The sequence below is a fragment of the Hyalella azteca genome, unplaced genomic scaffold, assembly GCF_000764305.2.
Source record: "Hyalella azteca isolate HAZT.00-mixed unplaced genomic scaffold, Hazt_2.0.2 contig1837, whole genome shotgun sequence".
NCBI lineage: Eukaryota > Metazoa > Arthropoda > Malacostraca > Amphipoda > Hyalellidae > Hyalella > Hyalella azteca.
This window is the reverse complement of record NW_025932134.1, coordinates 1-9063: the sequence shown is the minus strand read 5'-3', so window position 1 is coordinate 9063 and position 9063 is coordinate 1. Positions and strand designations below refer to the sequence as shown.

General features: G+C 38.7%; 1 long non-coding RNA gene across 1 annotated transcript; it reads left to right on the top strand.

Moving 5' to 3' along the window:
* Nucleotides 1-442: 442 nt before the first annotated feature.
* LOC125179058 lies at nucleotides 443-1062 on the top strand. Its single transcript, XR_007157136.1, has 2 exons — nucleotides 443-779; nucleotides 967-1062. It is a non-coding gene; the product is annotated as an uncharacterized LOC125179058 (long non-coding RNA).
* Nucleotides 1063-9063: the final 8001 nt, after the last annotated feature.

The following is a 9063-nucleotide window of genomic DNA, read 5'->3' as shown; positions in this document are numbered from 1 at the left end:
TCACTGTTAGTCTTTCGAAGGAAGATTATCCTGCTTCGACAACTTGGTCCTCCTGTACAAATTACTCCGTGCAGCGCCAGCTGCCAAGACGCGGGACAATTGCCACCTGCCAAGACGAGGGACAATTGCCACCTGCCAACACAAGGGACAATTGTCACCTGCCAAGACGAGGGACAATTGCCACCTGCCAAGACAAGGGACAATTGCCACCTGCCAACACGAGGGACAATTGCCACCTGCCAAGACGAGGGACAATTGCCACCTGCCAAGACGAGGGACAATTGCCACCTGCCAACACGAGGGACAATTGCCACCGGCCAACACGAGGGACAATTGCCACCTGCCAACACGAGGGACAATTGCCACCTGCCAACTTTAAAATGTAATTGAAATATTAATTAAATTTTATAAAAAAATTTGTACAAAAATCTGGTGGAATTCATTAAATTTATTAGTGGTAAATATTCCGCTTTTCTGGCCGGTGTCAAGCCGAACCCGAAGAAGAATAATAGCAACAAGAACAATCAGATTTCGTACACCAGCCTAACCGCACGGTGCTCCCGCTTCACCTGTGTTTGCCTAGCAGTTTTTTGGAAGGCATACCTTCAGCATCTTACCTCGGCCGCGGTCCTGCTCTCCTCTTGATCTGGCGTTGTGGTGGCTCGACGAGAGCGTGGTTCCCCTACCTGGAGCTCAGACGTTCTCCTGCTCGGCAGCTGTGGTCACGGTGGTGCTACACTCCCGGAAGCTACACTCCTTGATGCTTCGAGACGTCAGAGGTGAGGCTTGATTCTTGGCCAGAACCTGCTTACCTCGCTCCTAGCCAATTATTCAAAATTGGATGATCCTTTAGGAACTGGACCGTTAATAATTTGTGAATTCCACCGATTTTTTGTTGAACACTGATATTAATTAGCCATGTACTGTATTCAACCAATTCTCAAGTTTGGGTTTGTTTACTTGCAGGCGTGTACCGTGTGATGTTCATGGCCAGCCATGGATGACCGAGCCAGCCGTTGATCCATCCTTTGAACTTAAATAAAGCCTGTTCAGTTTCTAGTAGCAAATCCTTTCTTATTTTCCTGATTCGTTGAAGATGGTTATGGTTAATAACTGAAGTCGGAAAATCAGTCATCTTCTTTTAAAATTTAAATTCAATATTCATTATTTTTGTATATGATATTCACCTTCACATCGCATATATAGAGCTCGTATATATGCGATGCGCATATATATTCCGACGAGTAGTACGACTATCGTAAACGACCGTACTTTACGCGCACGTTTGCGACCGTACCGCAGCCGTAGCAGCGCATCCCCGCTGCCTGCGGTCGTTCTTTCTCCATAACAGTCGTATCTCACTGATATGGATGTCTCACGGCCAGTCTGGCCGTATGTTGTTTTACGACAACCGTACTTATGAATAGTGGCGTTGTCTTCATTGTCTATGGTGTTACTACAAGCTCATTGCGGTGCTTCATCTGTTGGTGATCGTGACCGTGGTTGAGCAGCAGCCGGATTGTTGATGTTGACCGTACATAAATGTAACCGCTGAATCTCTTCACTTAGGTTGGTTACGTACCATTTAATCAAATGGTCTTCACGTTTTGCTGACCTTAGCGTGTAATTAATACAAGTAACCATGTCGTAGAAGGAAATAACAACCTTTAGCGCGAATTTTAGGGTCCTTCCCTAACAATATTCGGGGTATGCTTCAGCCTCCACCCCAGAGTTGCTATGTTCGCGTTAGAGTTATTCTGGGTCTGGTTGGCCAACTGATCGTAATCAGCGACTAGTCAGAACCTCCTTACCGACTTTATAGTCTCCTGAGAGTAGGGCAAGAGTTGGCAGAATAAGGACCAGGCGCTTGTAGCTGTCTGATTCGGGGACCGGAATGTAGACCAAAAAGCGGACATAGAGAAGTTATTTTCGTTCGGTCCGAGTCCTAGACGGTTCCTAATTCAGGGTCGCCACCAACTCAAAATGTTGATAGGGTTATATATAGGCTGGCGTCACGCGCAGTTGAGCTTACCTCTCGAAGTGACGCAAAACTTCTCAACTGATAGAATTTCCCTCGCGATAGGCTCGCCAAAGTTCAATGTAAACAACACCCGGTCCCACGGCCACGAAACAACCGCGTCATAAAACTCCACATCGCTTCAACCCACATTCATATTATTCTTAACACCTGCTCACAAGCTGCGTTTAATATTATAATAGAAAATAAAGTCAGAATTGCCTACGCTTTAATCAATGTTAATTCTAGAGTATTATGGCTTGAATAAAATTAGTTGAAACTTAAATGAGTGAAAACTTTCATATGTGATGCCGCGATGCCGCAATATAAATTCGCTGTAGCTTGAAACCATTCTAACGTGCGAGCTGCTAAAAAAATGAGAAAATTTTTATTCTGAGACTAAAATATGAATGCAACAGAATCTAGGAGTTTAAATAACATACCACCATATTCTTTAATGGCTCTAGCCTGAGCCTTTTCTAATAGCTTAATTATTCTGAGTACATTCTTATACACGACTTACACCAAATAAATTCGGACGACAGAGGAATACGAAAAATACGATGATGGGGTCGATGATACGCAGCTTCAAAAACACGCACATAAAAAATTAGTAAAAAGTTTTAATTTAATTTTGAACAACTTTTGAATAAAAAAATAATATAAAATTTTGACTTTATTGCGTGTTTTTTCTTGTTTCTTTTAACCTTTCTGGTATAAATATTAAATGTTTCAAAACTTCTGTCTGATCGTGCTCTTGTTTATTTTGAACCTTCCAGGATTAAACAATAAATATTTTATACAGACCTATCGACTGTGTCCTCGCCTCTTGTTTGCATTGAACCTATAATGTAGACCAAAAAGACCACTGATAACTTCATAACCTCAGTATACCAAAAACCCACCAACAACGGAATATACCTCAACGCGCGCAGTGAATGCCCCCAACGATATAAAGACAGCACCATCAAGGCATTAATCCACCGCACCTATAAAATATCACATACTTGGCAGTTATTTCATGACAGCCTGTCTCTTATACACATCTAACCTTTCCTTTCTAAACCAGNATGCCTTACGTACTATAAATCAGAGTTGAAGTTTCTAAATTCTTATTCAATTAAAAATTAAATGAAAATTTAAGGCAATCGAAAAATTCTCTAGATTTGTGAAATCAGCTGAAAGTCAAATAAATGCGAATGGATTACTTTCGTTTGCACATCCAACATAACAATAAGATTCATATAATAAGCAAGGAAGCATGCACATATCGCTCTTGCTCATCGCAAACACAATTGACGTGAAATAACTCGTCGATTGTGGAGCGTCACGTGCAGTACGAAATGTGATTGTGTTGGTTTCATCACGGAGGATAATTCGATATCACCGTAGCAGCGAAACCGAGCAACGCTTGCCCCGACGTTGTTCACTTCCAATGGTCATGCCAATTAAAGCTAGTTTAATAGTGCCGATAAATAGGCTAACCGAGTAATTGCTTTCACTTGTAAACAATCTTTAAATAAATTTTCAACAAAAATTAAGAAGTTTAATCCCCTACCGCCTGACATGAGTAACCGGAGCAATATTGTCACAAACTTATTTCCCAAAAAGGATACGTTATAGTGAGCGCAAAATGACGTGCACTGATGGTTGCCGCCACGTACGACAACTTTAAAATGTTCTCTGTTGCGTACAAACGTCCTCAGGTTGCTACACTCACTAGTTTACGTATAATTTGCCGCCACGTACGACAACTTTAAAATGTTCTCTGTTGCGTACAAACGTCCTAAGGTTGCTACACACAATAGTTTACGTATAATTTAAGTTGTAAGTTATGTTCCCGGCAATGACATACGGCGGTAGACGGTTAAGAACATATTCTATAGGTGTGAGCTGAACACTTGCTTTATGTGCTCCATTCATTAGCGTTTCTTTTGACCTTTGTTCTCATAATCTATATAAATTCCATTGAGACCTTTGTTCCCATAATCTCTATCTTGTTCAATGACAAATAAATCATCTAAAACATATATAGATGGTTCGCAATGCCTCAATATCGCTGTAGTATGAATATCAATAAGCGGAATTGTAGCAGGTGCTCATTACCATTTATTTATGATTTAGAGTAAATACATGGTAATCTATACTCAGATTACGCCTCGATAGAAAGTCTACTACGCATTGCGTTGGCAAGAAAACCGGTATATCCAGCACAGCTGACAGCGTACAAGGTGCACGTTATCAAGTCTTAATCATCAATAAAATACGTTGAAACCAAAAGGGTATTGTAAATCAGCAGAAATCAACATATATTGTAAGAAAGGATAAATAATCTCAATAATCGTATTGCTCATCGTCCTTCTTAATCACAGTGGAGATCCGCGCTTTCATGCTAAACCTATTGTCAGCTGACTCCGAAAAGATAGCATGAATACAGAATAATACTGATAATAAAGCAATCGTATTAAATGATCAATGTAACTTTCAGGTGTTACTTTGACGTTTCCAGCGTGGTTCGGACGTTTATCATTAAATAATACAATGACCAATATTTGTATATTTAGGGAAAAGCCCTTCATTTAAACATGTTTGGTTAAAAATAATGCCAGTTTTATTGAGAATATCTTTTGAGTTTAATCTCTCAAGCTTTCTGATAAGAGGTACAGTAACAGGGTCAATAAGTCTTAAAATTTGTCCAAATGGAAGGTTAGGTAAATCCTGCGACGCGTTTCGCTCATCACTGAGCATCTTCAGGCAACGAGGTCGAGCAGCTGAGTAGACGAGTTGCTTGCGGGTTGGCTGCAGAGAGAAGACTAGTGTAGGTAGTGAACGAGGCCACGAGTAAGGTTTTTTATACAGTCGGTTGTACACTTGTTCTAGTTATGAAGTTTCAAAGTGCGTTCGGATCCAGTCGTTTGGTTGTTTAGGTATGGCTTTTTCCGTTGGATTAGAATTGCTTCCATTATTTGTAGTCTGTTGTAGTCCGGTTCGTGACGAAGGATTTTTGTATTTTGTACCAATTCTTCCCGGGTTAATTTGGTGTTGTGGTTGTCCATGGCGTGTGTTTTTGGTCCTCCAGGCATTAATCCACCGCACCTATAAAATATCACATTCTTGGCAGTTATTTCATGACAGCATCTTGAAACTAAAACAAGCATTCGTCAACAACGGTTACTCTAATTCACTCTTTGACAATATTCTGAGCCACTACCTCGCAACAATCAGCCAAAAAACAGGAAACCCAACGAGCGATGCAAGAAACCCCGAGTATCAAGTCCATAATGTCTACTATCAGAACCAATATTCATCTGCATACAAAACTGATGAACGAATCCTCAAGCAGATGATTCGAAACAACGTGGAATGCACAAACGACAACCACCGATTACAGCTGATAATCTACTACAAAAGCCCTACCGTAACCAGTTTAATCACAAAGAACAACACAGCCCCAAAACTACCAGCCCTGAAACAAACGAATGTCATATACGAATACACGTGTAACCGCGGGGAGTGCGAGCCCCGCAACAATTCGTATATTGGCATGACTACTACAACCCTATCAAGACGGCTCACAATGCATTTAGTTTCTGGAGGACCAAAAACACACGCCATGGACAACCACAACACCAAATTAACCCGGGAAGAATTGGTACAAAATACAAAAATCCTTCGTCACGAACCGGACTACAACAGACTACAAATAATGGAAGCAATTCTAATCCAACGGAAAAAGCCATACCTAAACAACCAAACGACTGGATCCGAACGCACTTTGAAACTTCATAACTAGAACAAGTGTACAACCGACTGTATAAAAAACCTTACTCGTGGCCTCGTTCACTACCTACACTAGTCTTCTCTCTGCAGCCAACCCGCAAGCAACTCGTCTACTCAGCTGCTCGACCTCGTTGCCTGAAGATGCTCAGTGATGAGCGAAACGCGTCGCAGGATTTACCTAACCTTCCATTTGGACAAATTTTAAGACTTATTGACCCTGTTACTGTACCTCTTATCAGAAAGCTTGAGAGATTAAACTCAAAAGATATTCTCAATAAAACTGGCATTATTTTTAACCAAACATGACCAATATTTGCATATGCAGCTCTCCAAATGGCAAATTTATTAATAAATATTTCATTCTTCCAATAATCGGGATGATTTCATATCATGAACCGCAACCGTTCAAGGTGACGAGCGTTAAACGGAACCAGCACCGTGAACAATTATGTCCAACAATTTCTCTTATTATTCAAAAAATTCAGTCTTAAATAGAGTTCATTGAATTTTTACTTCGGCACGAGGTTTTCACGTGGAAATGATTCGCGTCAGCGAAAGACACTTCAATTCAGTCTCCACATTCAGCCAGTAATATGTACAGATAATGATAAAGCTTTAGTATTTATGTATGCAAAACAATACGAGCCTGAACATCAACCGTCTTGAACTACAAGCGTATACATAGATTGCATCACATTTAACATATGATAATGGTTTGCCCTCAATATAGAACGAAAATCAGTTATTAATTAATATTATTAGTTATTATTAATTATTTGTGGTGCCCAAGTAGCAACACTGGCAACAGGCAACACTGCACCACACTTGAAATCAGAGAACCGCTATCTAGACCGAGATTGTAAGACCAGTCGTCACCGGGGTCGGACGTATGGCCGCCTCCTAGTAGTAGCGTAGCAGTCTTTCAATGTTATTTTTGCAGTTAATTATTCTGATAGTTATTTATTCTTTTTGTTGCAGATTCTGTTTATTGATAGGAAAATTCCCCGATAAATTCGGTATAGACCTCGTCTGAGGTGAGTTCCGTTATTTCCACTTGTCGAAATGCGATTGTTAGCAAACTGACTTATTGTAAAAAGATATCTTTATTTATTTGTAATAAAACTTGTATCCTCTACAGGTCTAAGAAGTAGGGGGGAGTAATTAAAACGCAAATAAAAAATTGTTTCCGTTCTACTCCTCTTCAATTTTTTTGTTTTTTTTCCTCTTCATATCATTAATAAAATTATTATTAAATACTTGATTAATCAATTAATATAATTGCAACGAGGAAGACTTGAGCTACACTCAGAAATTTTTTTCACACAATTCTGATTCTAACAAATTTCTTTGACATCAGGTTTATTAATATTTATTATTCTATGAAAGCTACCGTTTAGGTGCTCTGTAGCTGCGGCTGAATTCCTCAAAAATTACACGGTGATCGTGATGGGTACATCGTTAGAGGAACCTACTTCACGAAGCGATTAGCGTGATGATTAATATAACTAGACCATGATTGATTACTGAATAATGATATCGTGACTGGTGCAATTCAGAGCGCCATTCGTATTATTCAAGCACAATCATCAGGCTCTTTATTCAGGCTGATTCGTATCCTGAAGAATCTTAGACGAGGCCTTCAGCTTCTAAGATCTTTCAGAGCACAAACCTTCAGCCCCGGCACGGCATGGGCTTACAAAACGCCGAGTCAAACTAAATTTATACACTATGAAATGACCATATTTACGTTTTTAAGATAAATTTTCGACAATGTACTTATTTACTTACTAATTTGAAAATTTAAATATTCATAGAATTTATTCAGCGTAAAATTTTATGGAATCATCGTCTTTTTCTTGATTAATTCTTTTTAAAATATCATAAGCAAAGTAAAAATTATCATTGTAATCGTAGTATCCTGAGCGATCTGAATTTTATTGAAATATAAATGAAAACTAATATCAATATTTTTTCCGTGCAGAGTAAATAATAGCCGCATCGTTTCAAACGCTGCACACGAGCGTTAATTTATTCAACCTATTTTAACGATGAATTTTTGGCCGCGGTCAGAGCAACGAACGCTTATCATATTCGATCCTAATTGAATTCATTCTCCATTGCACACAACGCTCCTATATTTTATTTGTTCTATAAAGCATTTAACGCATGTTTATGATATTTGTTCAAATGAGAGCGCTGGCTACAAAGTGCAAGTAGCGCTGTAATGAACGCCGCTGAATATCGCTTTCACGCTGAAAACATTTCGAAAATTTTTTGCCACGATTGAAAATTAGATGATGTTACGGTATATCAACCGAAACACGCCTATAACGCGCCGAAAAAATTTATTTGCCAATCGCCTAATTTTATTTGGTAAGCCATGATTCGTATGTAATTTTGATCAATTCTATTTTAGTGCAGAATCTTACAGATTTCTGCGAGCATTTAATATATTTTTAACGGACTTGCGTTTCAAGCGTAAAATCTCACAGACTTTTTGGGATTTTTCATGAATTGTTTCATCAATTTTTATAGTTTTTCACTTTTTGCCATTTAATAATCACATAAATGAATGACTCATTTCACTTCTTCTCCATTTATGACATCAATGAATGACGTTGTTGCCATAAAAAATTGAATATTTACATTTCCATCTAACGTAATCTTTGCAAAACCATTTGTTAACTCACAGCCTGAATTAGCATTTCTACGAGTTATTTATTCACAATGCAAGTGAAAAAAAGCAAGCTCAAAGATTTAGCATCGCAAAATACTACTGAGCTTGGATAAATTGCTTGATAAGCGATGATCTATGTCTGTAAAGCAACAAAGTGATAATTGATAAGATAATTGATAAAGCGATTATCTATTTCTGTATTTAATGTAAAAAATTCTGTTATGGACTCAAAATCTTAACTTGATTTCGAAAATTTGAGCCTTTTTTGGGAAAATTATGAAAGTCTATGCAACAGATACTCAATACGGGCTGAAGAACACGTGAGATACGTGATAAAAAAGGAAGCTTTGTGCACGAGTTTAATTGATTGTCAATATTATATGCATAATAAACATTCGTGCATTATAGAGCATTAAGGGGACCGACCTGGCTAAAATTTTCAATTTTGGCGTTTTCCGCTTTTTGGGCTCATCTTAAAGCTTACTTTTTGACGCATCCAACGGTACCAGAATCATCCCTCTACGTCGAAAAATGATTTCGTGACAGCTTCCCAAAGAAGGGCAGTTTTTAGGCCCTTTAACAAATGTCT